Raw genomic sequence first — 18,793 nt, forward strand, 5'->3', positions numbered from 1 at the left:
AAGCAACACGTAGTCCAAATGTGAGGAAGGAAAATAATAACTAAATAAAAAAAAATGTAGGTCATGTTCACTTTCTCTAAAGAAAGGTGAAATGAAATGACTTCCAATATCCCACCTACAATCAGCTTTTTGCCCTGCACATATACATCTGCTTCTGAAATTAACTGTTGCTGGAGTCACAGCTTTGAAGTATCATTGGCTACAATTGCTTTTGTTGTTCTTCATCTTTTTAAAAATACTGCTTCTAAATTCTGAATTCTTTTGGAACCTTAAAAATACAGGACTGTGGCTCTTTCTTTTCTGCCAGTCATTCACTCTCAAGTACAGAAGCAAGGTGGGATTCACAACAGAGTGCAGGAGTTTGGAGGGAAATTTTGGTTTTAGACTTTCTCACGAAAAACCATAAGCCCCCATCACTGCCAACTTAACACAGTCAAATCTACGGTCTACAGAGCAATTTCTCTAAAGATACCCAAAGAGCCCTGCATTTTTTCAGATAATAAGGACTACCTTCATCTTTCTTACTTTCTTTCTGGTAAATTAACATATCATTAAATATTTCCACCAACAGAAAAACTGCCTAAGCCTCGACTGATGTAAGCTGGAAAGTGATGAAACACAGAACAATGCCAAATCCATAACAGGAAGATTACTAGAGGGAGTTGCAAATAAACACCATCAAACTAAAACCAGTAAAGACTCTGTGTGTGCTCTACAGGTTTCAAGTACATCTTGTGGTGTCTGTAAAACAAATGCTCACTTACAAAGAACTCTAAGGTTTCTGAAAGCGAAGCCGATAGCTCAGTAGTAAACATGTTCTTTCATCCTTGTCATCTCATTAAATATTGCCTTTCCAACCACAGAATTCATTCAAATTTTTATATCGCTATAAACAAATGAATAGATGATAAAATCTGTTATGTTATTGGATGAATTAATTACTGATATTTTTAAGTACTATTCGTTTCCTCATTTCATTAAAGCTCAGTGTAAGTGTTAGAACTGATAAGGAAAAAAATACACCATTCTTCAGCAGCATTCTGCACATATCTCAGAGAAACTATCTGCCAAGTATTCTGAGAAACACTTAGTTTCTTATTTGGAAATATTTGGTGCATCTCAGAATAAGGCCTTTATGTTAATCTTATGTTAGTTTAGACTTTGGGAATAAAAAAAAAAAAAAAACAACTTAGCCGACATGTTACTGAAGCAAGCATTCAAAATGATTCAAGAGAAGTCTATCTGAGCTGTCTATGAGAACATGCATTCTGCTACATATTTGAAACCTAAAAGATTAGAAATCCATCATTACCAGACACCAACTTGCCACCTTGTAACCACATCTGATATTTATTGAAATACCTATTTGTATAGTTTTTGTGGCTTTTGCCCTCCAAGACAGAGGTACAGAGATCTTAGATCAAGAGGCATAAATCTTCATGCTCCTTTATACAAAACAGCTCTCAATTCTGGGAATTAAGAAGGCATAACTGTGAAGTGCAAGATTATTCCTTTTCCCTATAGTGTTTCTCTAAAGCTACAGAAAACATCTCAGTCTCAAAGGTAATTGTAAAGGAAGGAGGAAGCCTTCCTGAGAGCTAACTAACATTGTTGTCTTGCACCACAAATAAAGTCTCTAGCTATTATTTTCCATGATATCCAGCATCTGGGTTTCCTGCATCTTAAACAAATTGCAATAATTCCAATGCCAAGGTGTTTTGCACAGTCAAAATCATTGAATTATTTCATTTTTATGATATTTGTATACATGAGAATCTGCTTGCACAGGAGTTTAAGCATTGGTTATTCTTCCATGTAAAATAACTGCATTTACATATCTTAAAGAAATCTGAACTTCTATTTACTTTAAAAGTGTCAGTCATTAGAGAGTGAGCAGAAAAAAATATGTAATTTGACTGAGCATGCCACATATGACTATGATAACAAACAATGTGAACCAATGTATTGCAACCAAATGCTTTAATATAAGGGCTAGATAAGTAATAGAAAGAATAATTATATATATAACAAAGATTGTTTTAATATTCTCCAGCTAAAGGAATTACTTTAACCAAAATTAAAGTACTACACTTTGAAGTACAGACACTCAAGTTCCAATTAGTAACTTGGGATAAAATGTAGGAACATACTTAAGTAAATGACAAAGTTGCCACTGATTTCAGGAGGACTGGGATTTCATTGTCAGTATGTAATGGCGCCCCATCAGCATGGTAACTATGACAATATGACTAAGCCCATGACACCTAAGGAGGACAGAAAAAGTAAAAGATTTTTTGTGGCTTGCATGAGTAATTCCAAAATTACTCTATGGTAACTGGGTGGGAAGAGAACTTTTGGCATACATTTCTTCCCATACAGGTCACTTAGTGAAAGGGGTTAGCACCAACAGGCTTCTTCTCTCACATGACTCTAACAGCAGGGATGGAATGTCAGAACTGGAGAACAGGAAGACTTGGCAAAAATCCCCACTGTAGAATACTGATAACCTGAAAACCCAGACTATTGTCCTTATCCTATCTTTACTCCACAGTATAACTCTTTCTTGTACAAGCTATTGCACACATTTCAATAAGAATACATTATGCTAATGCGCTTAACTGGTTTCCTTAGATGTATCCTTTTTACTGTACAGGCAGACATTAGCAACGTACAGTTGGCTGGGATATCCTAACTTTACATGGCCTTGACATGCCTACTGCAATTACGCAGATCAGTTTTACTGAAATAACTCTAGTCTGCACTGAAATCAATGAGGACATAGTATATAGTGGGAACATACCTCAGAAATGTAGAAATATTTTATCAGAGGAGTCACAGGATCAATATTTATTACTGCAGGGTATATAGCATGCTATATTCCTGGAGCATTTGACATATAGAAGAGCAAAGCATCTCTTTGGGGGTTCTCTCTGCCAACTTAAAGTGAAAACCTTGCTATTCTGCTGTACAGACCTCTGGAATCTGCCTTCTTTCAGAAGAATTTTATCTTCTGTAGCTGATTACATATTTAGCTGTTCTAAGGACGTATTTCTCGGCTTTGGGAAAACAATTTACACTAACTAAATGCTGCATGAAAACCTCACATACTTCCATTCCCACTCAGTAGTTTTTGCCACTCTTAAACCTTGTTTTGTATGCAAATAAAGTTAACAAGTAAAATCATACGGAGAGTTTATAATACACATACAAAGAAAGGAGTTAAATATCACCAGAAAAGGAACTTCCATAGCTAAACCAAGATGACATACTTCTTATCAAGCTCCGTTTAGTAACACTAGATCACTTTTTTAGTTCATCTGCAGGTAAATTCTAATACACTCTCCCCTGAATGGAAGATAAGAACGCCAAGATAGACTTAATTTATAGGATAATCTGCTAACCTTTTTTCTGTTGAGTCTCTACATTGAATACAGATAATTAATTTTATGAACACTTTATGCCTTAGTTTAAGATTACTACAGCACTACTTTATATCCCAAATCACCATACTTTAATGTATAGCAGTGGAAAACAATGACAGTGCCTTCTACTAGGATGTAAAAGCTATGGAGTAATAGACAGTAACACAGAAGGAAAAAAAACTGCTCATCCCTTCCAACAACCAGTGACAACTCAAAAGGAGTACAATCTGTATCTGGAGAGATACTACTCCCTTGGCTGCTAACCCTTAAATGAGGGTGAGGAGGGGTAGATCCAGGCTCCACCCCTTCCAGTCACCCTTGTGCACTGCTTGCACCTGAGCTCCCTGGTTAGCCACACCTTCTCACCTGGTGCTCAACCATTGGTTTAGGCTGTGACCCAGCAATTCCAGAGGTATTAGCAACGATTTGTTACAGTGGGTGTGAGGATGGAACAATTGAAAGGATTAACTTACCCAAATAAGCAAGCAGTGCAACTCAGGAACAATTCTGATCTCATCAGGGAGCTGAATATCTATTCCAAATCCTGCTTCAAATACATGTTGTTTGAATACCCTAACAAATTTTTCCAAAACTGTAATCCACAAGCCCATAGCAACATAGCCTGCATAGCAATCATAAAAAGCATTAAAAATGAAAGTTGATAATGTTTAATACTGATTTTTTTTTAATGTTGACTATGTGATATAAAAGAAATTCTGAGCGTTAGTTGTTTTCCATTATCCAAACTCTGCAGTACCCTTAGAACTCTGCAGATTCAAAAGATAGAAACTTTCTCTAATGGGTCTACAGACTTCTGAGGGAAATTAGAAACTGTGTATTGAATTCTAATTTCCAAGTCCCCATGCTCAGTGCTCACAGTTTGCCCTTGATATCTCTCCCCTATTATCTTGTCCTTTTCTCTGAGATCTTATTCTTGACTTAACACCGCCAAGAAGTAGGATGAATTAACTTATGCTGAACTCTTTACTACATCTAGTACTTCAAAAGTTTACACTATCCAGGCCTAAAGCTGGCCCTTGGTTTTACTATGCTGTTCCAAAAATTCTAGTGTGAACATACCTTATATTTTTTGGGTAGTTCCTAAATATAAAGCTAATTAAAATATGACAATTGTAGGATAGGTGAAGATAGGAAACCGAGTAAAATTAATGGGGAAAAGAGCAACTAAATATTGGTATTGAAATTAGTTTTTATCTCTAGGAAATTCTTCCTATCAATTTTTTTCTCAAAGCCACTTCAGAATCACAGTGAATAAAAAGATAAATGTGTCCGCCTCACATCATGGAAGTAAAGGATTTATACAATCCTTACTCTAAACTAAATGTCATAAAATTGTTAATGCTTATAAAAACATAGATATTCTGAATTCTAATTTCCAATGGATTAACATTTACATTGCAAACAGTTCCAGAGCTGATGAACTACAGATAAAAAGAGATACACAAATTAATTTTAATCTAGATTTGGTATTTGTACTTTCAGTACAGACACAAAAAGCTCAGTTTAGACAGACCAAACAACTCAGCAGCAGAGCAAACACAGCTACTGTAACATGCTACTGTAATTAATGGTTACTGATATCCAAATGAATTCATTTAGAACCAGAGCAAATATACTTGTGGAAGACATGATTTTTATTATGAATCTCTGAAAACAAACAAATCTCTTCAAGACTCTGATTAAAGTACTTATCTTTAAAAAGGAAACTAACATGAACAAGCATCTTGTCCCAAAACTGCATTTTTCCAGGAAAAAGGAAAAAAAATGCTTATATTTGTGGAGTTGCAGGAGTGCTGCATTAGAAATTTCACCAAAGTAAACAGCGACTAAAAAAGCCCTTCAAATCAAACTTGAAGTTGATTAACACAGCAATGTGTGCAACTTTACAATGTGGGAGATACAGCTCTTGCTATATTATTCATATCTCAGAATAGCTTGAGAATTTATGTTTTAAGACAATCAGCCTGACAAAATTCACAAGTATTACTCTAAAATGAAAAAGAAATTAGAAGGTTTTACTATAAGCAAGGAAGTAAATCAATTAATTTTTATAATAATGCCATAGAATAGATGAAATCCTAAAAGGAGAAAAGCACAGGCAGAAGATAAATTGTATCAATTTGCAGAAAAGGAAAGGAGTACATCTGAGGAAGGTGATCAAAAGCTGCTCTCTAATGGGAAGATAGAATTGTGGAAAGAGACCTCCAGGTGACAGTGATAACCAAGTAAGTGATGTGTTTGCAATTGGAATATAGCAGGAAAAAAAGAGAAATGCACTCTGAGGTGGACACAAAGTTATTAAGTGTTACAGGACAAGGATTTAGTATGTGACTGTAGTGCGATTACAGGTGAAATGATTGCATTCAGAATACACAATAATTATTTTAAAAATTCAATATTGGTAGAACGTATTTTAGGGAGTGGATGAACCAATTTCTTGAGAGGTCCTTCAAAAGTAAAACTAGTAATTTAAAGAAATGGTACAAGAATAAATTAATGCTATACAAATAGTTTAGAACTCCCTGTGTGAAATGAACACATTCCTGACCAGCATAAGAGTCAGCTCTATTTTGTATTTACATGAGAATGCTATATATTAATGACCGTAAGAATCTAAAAAGCTAAAAGCAATTATACTGAGTCAGACTTTCCTATAACCTGTGATGATCAATACCTAGGGAAGGATAAAAGGGCAGTATAAGCACAGAGGAACACTTCCCTGGTAGACTATCTAAGCTTTCACCAATTAGTGGGGAGAATCAGTATATTTGGGACATATGAGAAGTATTTCTCTGTTATTTTCTCTTTTTGACTGTGTTCAATCCTTTGATATTCACAGCATCTTGAGGCAGTGAATCTGGTGATTTAACTTACATTTTGTGAGGATATGCTATGAACTTGCCATTCGATAATTTCATTCAGTATCCCATAGCTCTTGCATTAAGAAATAGTGAAAAAGCTTTTACCTTGCTGCTCATGAGTTTACACACTGCCTAGTCTGTTTACTTATATGGTGTATGAAAACTGTTCTCTACCTTTGATGGTTTTTTTGCCCTTTTTTTTTCTATTCCTCTGAGTTCTGCTAAACTATTTTCAAGATGGAAGGGGTGAAGGAGAGACCAGCATGACCTAGATGCATCAGCATAATCACAATCAAAGTATTTTCTTCTTTATCCCTCTGTAATAGTCTAACACTGTATTTGTAACCATCAAAACTTAACTGATACGTGTTTTCAGAAGCATTTGGTAGATATTAGAACAAAGTTATACTAAATTAGAAAAATGAAATAAATTATGAAGAATTGTAGGAGTACTTACTGTTAGAATTCCTCAGCAAACAGTTGCTGAATTAGCTTCTTCTTTCAGTGAGAGTCTGCTGTCTCCTCTGATGAAATACATCTCTGCAAGAGAATACAGTATTTTTTGATTACTATTTGATATACTTCCTGATAGGAATAGTGGGCTCATTAACCAGTTTATCAGCACATTCATAGGTATATGAAACAAATTAAAGTGATCCTGGTCAGTTTCAGCCACTGGGCTTATACAGATTCTCTTGGCACTGGCCAAGTGCTCCTCTTTGACAGCAGGTAACATATTTAGACCAAGGTTCTGCTGCACTGTTTAAGAGATACGGTGTTAAGGTGGTGGAAGCGCTGAAGGATCATAGTACTGAACTTATATGGCAGTGTTAACTAGTGTTTTTGGGGAGATGATCTGAACAGTGATTTATGAGGCATTCTTCCTTAATTTTGGCAGGTAGAGTAATTATGTTTTAACATCATACTGTAATATCTTCCCATCATTACTTAAATAGACGAACTTAACAGTAAAGCTCCAAGTCATAACTTAGTATCTCTGTGTCTCAGGTTATCAGTAAAATGACAACAAAGTAGCAGAGGATAGGTGCCCTGCTTGAAATCCTGTTAAGATGGAACTTCACATTACAGCATGTAAACAGTAACAAACTAAATAGGAAGTTGTTAAGAGGGAGAAAAGTAAGATTAAGAGCTGCAGACTTGTCTGTTTCAATGTCTGTGCATTTACACGGACTAGTTCTACTGGAAATGCTTCAGGGTCATCCTGGCTAAGCATGGAATATAGAGACTATCCTTCCATAACAGTGTTCCCCACTAATAATTTTCTACCCAGGCCAGCCAAGGCCACGTCAAAATAGAGAAGCACATCTCTTAAAACAATTAGCTCAGAAATAGTTAACAGTACAATTCGTAGGGCTGTTCTTCCTGTTTATTTTTACTGTTCACTGTGTTAGAGAATCACAGTATGGTACAAGATGGATGGAACATCTGGAGGGACTCTTGTCCAATCCAATGCTGAAGAAGGGCCGTATAAACCGGTTGTTCAGACGGCTTGTGAACATCTCTGAAGGAGACTCCACAATCTTGCTGGACAAACTGTTCCAATACTGTCACCCCACAGTAAAATAATTTGCATCTTTCTCCAAAATAACAAAGACATTCCTCCTTGATGAAGTGTACTTACATGTGTTGAGGGTGTCTGGTTTTTGAATACTGCAAAACCACAACAGTATATGGCTTTGAAGTAAAATATATATACTTGCTCTTTAACAGTATCTGCAAAAGTAGCTGAAAAAAATTTCCAAAAGGAATCAGCTTGTTATTGGTGTTATTAGAGAATCATACAAGTAAATGAAAATAGGACTTTACAAGGAACATTTGTAACTTTGATAACAAATATATACTCTGTACTCTAGCAAAACTCACACCAAAATAAACTTACCTAATGTTTTTCATGTTAAATCGGATACTTGAAAGTCAGAGGAAACTTTGCCTGAGTAAGCAGGGTAGGACTAGATACTTAGGAGGCAAGTCAAGTTCTTCTTTCACATACTATCTGAGCACTGCTCAGAACTGAATGAACCATTTGACTCAAAATTCTGTTCTCAATTATGTGAACACAACTCCCAGTCAAATCTACTGGACAGCAAACATGCACCTGGGAGTGCTGGCTCAAAGAACAGGACCCAGGCTGTTATGATAATGATCCCTGTGCTGTTGATAAATGAATGCTCTACAAACTAACTAAAACAATCAAGTTCACTACTCCTGCTCCATGACTGTTGCAATACCAGTTGTAGCACACTGACTAGGAGTCTGGAATGACTAATACGAAACTTTTTGCTACAGTGCTCTCTTTGCCACCTTCTATGGACTTCAAAAGACATCAGAAGAATTATTTTAGCCATCAGCTACTTCAAGCACACAGAGAAAAAGCAGTATTAAAAAAGTACTAAACCAATGTGAGACAAAGAAATTAATGTATTATATTTGTAACAAAATAGAAGAAAAATACTGCCAAGTTGATTCAGGAAATAATTGCTATACTGTAAGTATTTTCAAATACTGTACTGGTCTTTTAGAAATGCACTACTCTTCTGTCCAGCACTCAAAGTTTACTAAAGTTTTGTGGGAAAAAAGCTGTTTGGCAGCATCCCAGTCCATAAGGGTCTGAGAATGATGTGCCAGAAAGACTCAGGAGGCCTGAAAAGCTACTTTAAAATATGGAAGAGCTTTATTTTTTCTGTTGAGGCCCAGTTAGGGGGTTTCAGTCTGTTCCAGGGATTTCTCTAAGCTGCGGTAGAAAAGTAAGTAATTCATTATGGGCACTCATAAAGTCTCTAATATTATAATACTTAAACAACACTGTCACTTTTGAAATATACCTTTTGGTTTTATGCATTTTTATGGCTACTGATAAACATTTTTGTTCTCCATTAATAGCTAGTAGCTATCTATTTGAAATGTATTTAATGCAAAGATTAACCTCCAGTCACATTACTGTTTGTGTGTTGGCAAGAATCAAAATCTATTTTCATCTTCACAGTTCTTCACATGACTCTGTACCAACATTCCTCAAGAAGTGAAGACTTTGTCCTTATGATTTTATTCCATAATGACTGACTACCCATATGCACAAGCTGTTACATTTTAGTTAAACATATCCATGTCAAGATAAAAGCAAAATCAGACATATACACTGGCGGGGGGGGAAAAGGCCTATCTACTTTTCTTACCCTCATTTCAGCAGTACTTTTAGCCACTTAACAGATTGCATCTCAGAATTTTTTTATTTAAATCACCATAAACCTCAATTTAATTAATTTTTTTAGAGTACTTAGATTGGCATTGGCAGAAATAGTTTAATAAATCACAGTAAAAATGCATAGGTAGTAGGTATAATTGATACCACACAAGAAGCTTCTTAAAAAGTTTCTTCTTCCATTAATACTCAGAACCCAATTCTGATTTCATTAACATCATAAGAATTTTCACCTTTGACTTATGAAGAAAAAGATCAGGCATGGTCATGGAGAGAAAGAAAGCAAGAGAGAAGGAAAAACAGAGATTCTGTTTATTCTTATCTTACAGATCCCTCTTGCTGAATCTAGGACAGATCTAGAAAAAGACAAAGCACTGTGCTCCTAATCACAATATCTGATTTTCATCTTACCAGCCTGCATAACTGAATCCAGAATTCTCTATTAAGAATCTTTCTACAGTGCATGCAGGATGTTTTTACAGTGCATTTGATGTATTCACAAAAATCATATTGTGTAGGGAGCCAACAGTAAGCAGGCACTCACTGAAGAAAATGCTATCTTGGATTCTAGTCCCAACACCTACAACTACTTAGTACTTATTCAGAACTGATTATTTCCCTAGTTTCTGTAAAGAATAAAAATAAATAAAAAAAAATAAAAAGACAAGTTACACTTTCTCACCAATGTGTCATAACTGCAAGACTTAAATTTCTGAACAGGGAATTGGAGAATCTTTCCTACATTTTATAGAGTCTGCTGCCCATTGGCTTACTCTAAAGGAAGGGCTGAGACCTCTCAGACAGAGAAGGGGACTGAGCCTGGCTCTCATCCACATTTCTGTCAGTTCTAAGCACTCAGCTCCAGTCTGAAAGGAAACAGATTTTTCCACTATGGGGCCAGCTGTTGCTGCAGGATCCTGGCCTACTAGGCATTTTCAGAGCTCACCTACTGGACAGACCTCTCCAGGGAGACATACAGAGGAATGCTTCGTTTCTGGATACCTATTGCACATTAGCTTGAGTTAATTACTAGGCTGCTCGGTCTTATTAGGGCTTAAGTACCTCTGAGAGCATGCAATAGCACTGCTGGAGTGCCCTTTTTATTATGCATCTCATAATAAAAACTTCTTGAGCTTCCAATCATGTGTACCACAAGTGTTACACAGCAGATGTGTAAAAACTTAGAGGACTCTAAACTGCACCTGACTTGAACATCAAGTGTTTACGTCCCTTACTGGATCTCATCCTAGGTCAGAATCAACTGCTCAGAAATAATTATGGTATCTACATAATACTGTATTTCAGAATGATTTATATTTATGAAGTAGTTAATTAAGTATTTCTGGCTCCCAGATTAGAATCTAGTTAGTGCCCCTCAAAAGTTAAGAAAAGAGAGAAAGCATACTCTTAAGAAGAAATAGCTGTTATGCTGACATTGTTTAATTGGAGTGAGCCTGTTTCATTTAAAATGCTTTATCTCATGTTTTTTTTTTTGTTTTTTTTTTTTTGTTTTTTTTTTTTTGTTTTTTTTTTTTTGCTGTTGTTTGTTTGTTTTCCAAAGAATATCCAGCACTTGCAGTGTTGCCTTCCATTTCTGGTAAACCATTAGCAAGATGAATAGGTAAATAACTTAGAAACTCGATCTAAGCTCATCTTTAGGAAACTTCACGGTGTAGCACGTGTGCATGGCCACCTGGAAAGAGGCTTGTCTTTCACATTGCTGTCAGCACTGCTGAAATGTACCACCCACTGCCTCACTGGGCTCACGTTTGGTCTCTATAAACATTCAGCAAGCATTGTCAGCGGGTGCATTCAGTTCCAAATGGAGGAATTAAATGACACAATTTTACTTTATACGCACATCCATGTCAAACGCCATTTTGTCAGACTGCCCCACTGCTGCCATCTGTTGCACAGCAACAACATGTATTGGAATATTGGTGGGAAAACTAAATCTCTACTGCCATAACACCAACATCTGCCTCTGAGTTTGTGGGCCGACGTTATAAAACATTGCATTCAGACCATTATTTTCAGAGCAGTCCTCATAGATTTTTCTATCAGTTCTCTTGCATGGCTTACCAATCTGCTTCCTAAACAAGCAACTTAAAGAATATGTTAGCTGCAAAGTGACAAATGCTGAAAAACCCTAGGAAATGAAACAGTTTCTAGGTTTAAGTGTCAAAAAGCATGACTGCAGAGGATGATAGGAAAAAAATTACTATCATTCAAATACCGCATTGCTTCTCTTACAAAAAGATGTATTTTATACTTTTATTCTGAGAACTCCAAATGAAGATATTGGGGTTTAACTTTTACATCACAGCTAATAGTTTTGAAATTGAGTTTGTTAAACACAGGGGCTTCAATATTAGACCAACAGCACAACCTAGTGGGTATTCATTCTGTTCTCCAATATTCAGTTTACTTCACTAGTATCTGCGAAAATAATCATCAGGTACTCTTCAGCACATGCACTTTTAGCTTTAGTGAACAACAAAGAATGAAGTTGGGATTTTAGAGGAAATGGCAGTTAATGAAACTAAGCTAAATCAGGAAAGTGGAAGATTTTAAAATTGCTTCTATATGTTTTCAAAGCAAAAAAAATTTCTCAATACGTATCATTCCAGCTACACTTAGTATGTACAATGAAGAGTAGTGCAGTTTATCCTTTTTTTTTCCAATTTGAAATGAAAATAACTGTCTTCACTTGCATCTGAGAAATTTTACCTGGGTAATATGATTAAAGGGCTATACGAGTTGCTTCATACTTAGTCAAGAAAGCTAAAAATGTAGTCTACAAAAATAAATCTATTACAGTGTTTTAATGTCGGTTTGCTGTTTTTTTTTTTGTTTGTTTGTTTGGTTTTTTTTTTGTTTTTTTTTTTGCCAGTCAAGTATATACAGTACAATCAGACAGCTGTCTGTGGAAGGAGGAAGCAATCAAAATAAAGGAAATACAAGATAAACAAATAAAATATCATTTAAATGTGTTAAAACAGCATTTTGTAACACCCTATTTAGAGAGTTTCAAGTGACTTCTTATGTCGATGTCTGTGAATGATTATTATTTTCATATGGGACATCCAATCCATAGAGAAAATCTTGAAGATATGCTTCACCAGGTGAGTTCAGTTTTGTACAGCTGCAAAATCATTCAGCCCATTTCTCACTCTCTGATCACTGAGATATTATTATATACATAATGTCTGTCTTCTCAGTAGGAAATACTAGATCACGTTTGTCTCTTAAAAGAACCGAACTGTAAGTGGAGTACTATATCCCTGAAAGGCTGAATTACCATTTGCCTGCTGAGCATCTGTATCCTGCTGTAGCAACTCTATCTCAAGCCAGTATGAATCAGATAAAAGCAGAGTTTCACAGCAGAAGCTGATACTATGAAGGACAGATGTAGGTGATGGTGGAGATGACCTCTCCATTTTGCTCTTTCATCATATTTAGGTTCATACATTTCTTTCCCCTTCTTGAATCACTTTCAGTTGGTCTAGAGTAGTTTTATTGTCTCATATTTTTGGCATTTTGCTCATGGTCAAAACGTTCAAAGTTATATTAGTAGGGAATCAATATCTTCTACTACTACTATTCATGGATTTCAGAGAATATATTTTCCAAACAAGATGTTTGGCCAGACAATACCTTTTCCAAAGGTTCAAAAATCAGAACTTCATTACAAGGATCCCTAGTTTTCATTTTAGCTTCATTGTCTTCTGCTGCTTGACTCACGTTCAAGGTATATTGCTAGCAATGCTAACATCTCAGTCTGGTTGAGATTAAAACTAGATGGAAAGAGAAGTCCATCCTTCTTTCTACTGCTGAGGAACATATGCAGGTCCCACATATTCTCTCATATAAAGAGCAATGAATGAAGAGAGATGTACAAGAAGTAGAAACTGTTAACAATCCCAAATGGGTATATATACTGTGTTTCAATGCTGTAATTAAAAGATAAGAGATAACAGAGGCTTCTTCTGGTCATAATTCACAAATTTATTTTCTGAATTGGTATTAAGAGTGGCTCTAAGGACAAGTACCACCTGAGCTACACTAGAGCCTGCCTCTCTACTGATCTATTGGATTAGCTTAATTCTGAATGTAACATGTTTTTTACTGCAAGTCATACTTGGCAGCAGTTTGGAAAGGTTATTTTGTTACTGAATTTGACAGCACTGGAAGATTATTCTTTTGAGAACCAAGTGGCAAGAAGACTTCATAATCTTGCTGAATTTCCAAACACTTGGCATGCATTCCTTCCACCTTCTAACAAAACACAGAAATGATAGAAGTGCTCTTCTGAGGATTTGTGTATGAGGGTTATTTATACTTCATTATTTCATGTTCACCACTTCCTTTTGCATAGCCCCTGCTGGTTACATTGCTTAGTATATTTTGAGACATCATACATAAATGAATAAAACTCTGGCAGAACTTGGCTAAACAAATACACTTCCACTCACTGAAACAGAAGTTTATGCTTTAAAATGCCAAACAGCCCAGCAATAATAAGTAGCTAACAAGTCTCCAGGTAGCTAACATTAAAAAAAAAAAAAAATCTATGTGATCTTGAAAACAAAGAAGCCACATCGTAAATTATCACCCAAACTGATGGTTACAAATGCTTCTGGAGCTGAACTACAGCTTCAATGATCACCCACAAAAGAAGCAAGGAAGTAATCAGAATGTGATGGCAGCACTTCCATGAGGAATATCAATTTCTTAGAACTGATGACAGCTCTGCAATAGAAATGTGACAGACATTTGATTACAAAAAGAAAAAAGTCTAGTGCTGGTAACACTCAAGAAACTACATTCAGTTTTTAACTCTCATTAAGTTTTAATAAAAGGAAATAAAAATGCATTGGTAATGTTGCTGGCGAGAGTGGAAGTTGAACTAATCAGCAGTGCTCTATTGGATGCATACCTTTTTAAAGGCTGGCAGTAACGCTACCACAGTACAAGAAGGGAAATCTGAGTTTGACTGTGTGAGAATTTGAATTTAATTCTGTCCACCCACTGGTGAAATCCTGAGTACCCAAGACTGACAACCTAATTATCACTGAGAGTGTACACTTGTGTAAAACAAAGTAAGAAAGAAAAATGAGGAAACCTATGAAACTAAAGGCATATAAATAAAAATGTAATTCATGAATAAAATATGCCACAAAGTTTTCCAACTGTAATTATAAAATAGTCTATTTTCTTTGCTATTTGAATTTAGCAAATTATTTATAGGTTTCCATATACTAAGGAATAATCCTAGTTTATTATGTTTTGACATAAATCTCCTTTAAATAAATTTGAAATTCATGAGAGCAGAATGCACATAATGATTGACATCAACAGTAATACACCTCAGTCTCTCAAGCAGTGGAGAAAGGTACTAATACGGCTGTTAACTCCAAGTTCTGGAGCGCAGCTTTGTTGCTCATTTCTCTAATATTAGAAGTCTTAATAGTTAATGAAGATGAATTCTGTCTGGTTGTTTTTTGGGTAGTATTTAACATTTTTCCTCTTGCTGAAGACAAGGGGCTTTGCATGTATTCTGGAGATGGCACTGCTCCTAAACAAGAGTGTAAGCTCACTGAAAACATATACAATACTTGGGAAAGGGATCTCTTATGCATCAGCTAGGACTTCTTCAATGCACAGTGCTTAAAAACAATTATAAATTCATGTGTAAGGATATAAATTCAAACAGCTTGTATTTCTTGTGTTGCTGAGACAGAACCAAGAGACAATTATCATCTCACTGTAATGCCACATTTTGAGAGCCATAACACAATGGAAAGCTCAGCAATGATCGTGGAGTAGCAAAGTTCTAGACTGCAGCAAATGAGGACTTGCTCAAATGCAGCAGCCATGGACACAGAAAGAGAGAAAGAAGCTGCTTGCCTTCAGAAGGCCTCAGGTAAGGAGAGATCTCTAGCAAGATCCCCTTGCCTCCACTGCCAGCCCTAAAATGAGGTCTGGGAAGGGGTGGGTCCTGGCTCCACCCCTTCCGGTCACTCAGGTACATTGCACGCACCTGAGCTCCCCTGGGTTGGCCCTGCCTTCTCACCAGGTGCTCAATCACTGCTTCAAGCCATGACTTAGCATTTCCACTACAGACGGCTATATTATTAACTCATGTTCACTTGTGTTTCAAAGTCACTTTGGTCTATGAAGTTATTTCAGAAGCAGAATTGGTTCGTGACAATGGAAGCTTAGTACAACAAAGACAGAACATCCTCAGTTCTGTTAAGAGACGATAGTGACAGAAGTGTTGCCTAGAATCACAACAGAAGAACAGAACTTCACAGATAAGAGTTCCTCTTTTTGATCAAAACACAGAATCATTTCTGAGACATGAAATTAAATGAGATTTCCAATAAGAACCATCGAGTGGAAATCACAGTAATTAACCCGTTCCAGCGCTTAAATATCCTAATTTCCCTTACTGCAGTTTCAGCATGCTTGTGTCATCAAAAATAACGGAATTTATTTTTTTATTGGTGGCAAATATTTTCTCATTTACTAAACACAAGTATTTTAAACACAAATATTTTAGTCTTTCCTGATAGTTTGTACGTTTGTATTTTTAACCTCTGATCATCCTAGTTGCTTCTCAGTGGACTCTTTTTTCCCTTTTTTGTCTTGCACAATATTTCAGTTAAGCGGAACAGAATGGTTGTCTCACCTCTCATTTCTATTTACATGCCCTAGAAAAGAGCTGGCACTTTTCAAAGATTTTGAGCATTACTCACTCATTTATTTTGACTTGAAATGGTAGAAAAAATACTTTTCCTGTAGTGTTAAAATACCATAATTTTTAACCATAAATACCACAGTTTAAAAAAAAAAAGTTATCTACTTCTGAATCACTTTGTACAAAAGCTTTCTAAAAGTATGCAAGACAATCTACTTGCAGAAATATATTTCTTCAAAATTTTTCTAGGAATTATATTTACTTACATATTTACAGCATGGCTTTATGTAAAAGCTATCACCACAGAAGGGTATCCAAGTTCATCTCCTTTTTACATTTCTTGCATAGATCCAGACTAGTATACCAATCCTCTGGGACAGCATAAGAAATCAAAGACAATACAGTTGTAAATATTTATTAGGTTTTTTAGTCCATTGTTCTTCTAATGTAACATTAATTGAAACTAACCGACAGTGACTGACATGGGAGTATGCTTCGGATAAGGCTTGAGTCCTCCCGAATAAAGGTAACCATAAAATCACAGAGTGGCTTGGGTTGGAAGGGACTTTAAGCCCACTCAGCTCCAACCCCCGGCCATGGGCAGGGCTGCCTCCCACCAGCTCAGGCTACCCAGAGCCTCATCCAACCCAGCCTTGAGCACCTCCAGGGATGGGGCATCCACAACCTCTCTGTGCAACCTCTGCCAGTGCCTCACCACCCTCTGAGTAAAAAATTTCTGCCTAATATCTAACCTAAATCCCCTCTACATAACATTAATGCTGAAGAAACCCTGACTGCTACAAATGATGAGGCCTTGTTGTCAGGAAGAGGCCAGCTCTCAGCCTGATATTCTTAGGGAATTTAAAAACAAAAGAAAACAACATAACAACGACAACACTGAAAATGACAACAGCAACAACCCAGTCCTTGGCCTTCAAATAACCAAATTACGGGGGAAATTATAAAAAAATTCTAAGTGCTTTGTAAACAATGTGTATATTCATTAATAATGTAAATTGGCTTTTGCCATTTTGAATATATTAATTATAAATATGTATAGATTCTGTATGACTGAAAAGGTTAGCTTCTCATTGACATTCTTCTTGTACCATCTTGCCGAGAGTTTGTTAGGCACTAAGACCAAAGGTGAGCAGAACAGGCACCTTAACACCAATGTGGTAATACAATACAGAAATGTAGCATTTCATCTTAAAGTAATATGGGAAGTACTGTTCATTTGTGCACTATCAGTGAACAACCATCTGTTCATGAGTCTGCCATCACTTAAGCAAATTCTACTGAATTTTTATATTTTATCTGTAACACAGGGATGATCTTTCAGTTCCCTTACAATGTTTTTTATCCTTAAACATTAAATTTGTAGCTAATCCACTGATTGGTAGAAAAATTTATCAATGGCAGTTAGAATATCAGACTTTTTACTTAATGTGGGCAGGGCTGCCACTGAGGTAACTAATTCGGAACACTCTTCTAAACTCTAGGTAGCAGTAAGAAAGGGCAGTAGTAAGCTACAGGAAATAGGTGATTACCAGGGGGAATGGAAAGGACCACACAACTCAGCTTCTTGGTAAACCAGGATGATCATTTAACTGCTGGTTTGTGGGCTGAATTCCCCATGGCGATGACGATGTGGCGGAGCTGCTGCCTACAGGTACCTATCAGGTACCACACCAATCCACCCCGTTTCAAAAAACCAGGGAGCTCCTCTATTTGAACACTTACAGCTTCGGTAACTTAACAGCAGAAAGCCTAGGCAAACAATAGAGATAAGGAGTTTTTAAGGTCTGGAATTTACAGAGAGAGAGGAGACCCAAGTTACTGTTCTTTAGTACCTCAAGCGGTTCCTTCCAGCACATGTTTCTCAAACAGAAACATGCTTGTGCCTCATTCCAACAGCTGGCAGCTGCGTGTTCCCTGGGTGTCGGCTGTGCGTCACCAACAGCCCTAACGCTGCCCAGCACCTAAGCCCCCGTGCTTCACGACGGACAGCTGTGAAGCTGCATTTCAGCAGTTTCCACTAAGTCTTAAATACGTGTTCCACAAATTATTGAAATTTAATACAGATTTTGCATTATCTAGATGTCTTCTGGAGCCTTCTCATTAGAACCTCTGCTCTGTTCTTGGAACGGTTAGGTACGTTAAGCACCACGTTGCTCCCAGGGGTGCCCACGCAGCTTTTAGACAGGGCTGAGCTTACAGAGGGGTTTGTCAGACGGTAGTCACAGTAACTCTCTGTAATTTTAACTCCTGCAATTTCAAGGAAGGTCACCTGCCTCCGAGCGGCTCTTTTACTAGTTGCAAGTAATAGAGTTTGCGAGGGGAAAAAAAAAAAAGAAAAAAGAAAAAAAGGAGGGTCCTCCCTCAGCCGCCAGCAGCGACCTGCCCGCGCAGCGCGCGCACAGCCATTACCACAGCAAACTAACGGTCGCCGCGCCTCGTCTCGAGAAGAAGCTGCGGCCGGCGGTCCGCGTAGAGGGCGGCGGCCGCGACGGGCAGGGCGAGCAGCCAATCGGCGCCGGGGGGGGTGGGGCCGGAAACGGCGCGG

General features: G+C 37.0%; 1 long non-coding RNA gene across 1 annotated transcript in view; it reads right to left on the bottom strand.

Annotated features, from left to right (window-relative positions):
- Window positions 1-18,761, bottom strand: part of LOC110397511 — a 37,784-nt gene extending 19,023 nt beyond the window's left edge. Inside the window, exons 1-3 of the long non-coding RNA XR_002437822.1 lie at window positions 18,658-18,761; window positions 6,762-6,844; window positions 3,896-4,044 (exon numbers count right to left, since the gene is read on the bottom strand). This is a non-coding gene — a long non-coding RNA (uncharacterized LOC110397511). The remainder of the gene's footprint in view (window positions 1-3,895; window positions 4,045-6,761; window positions 6,845-18,657) is intronic.

Source organism: Numida meleagris, chromosome 4, assembly GCF_002078875.1.
Source record: "Numida meleagris isolate 19003 breed g44 Domestic line chromosome 4, NumMel1.0, whole genome shotgun sequence".
Classification (NCBI taxonomy): Eukaryota; Metazoa; Chordata; class Aves; order Galliformes; family Numididae; genus Numida; species Numida meleagris.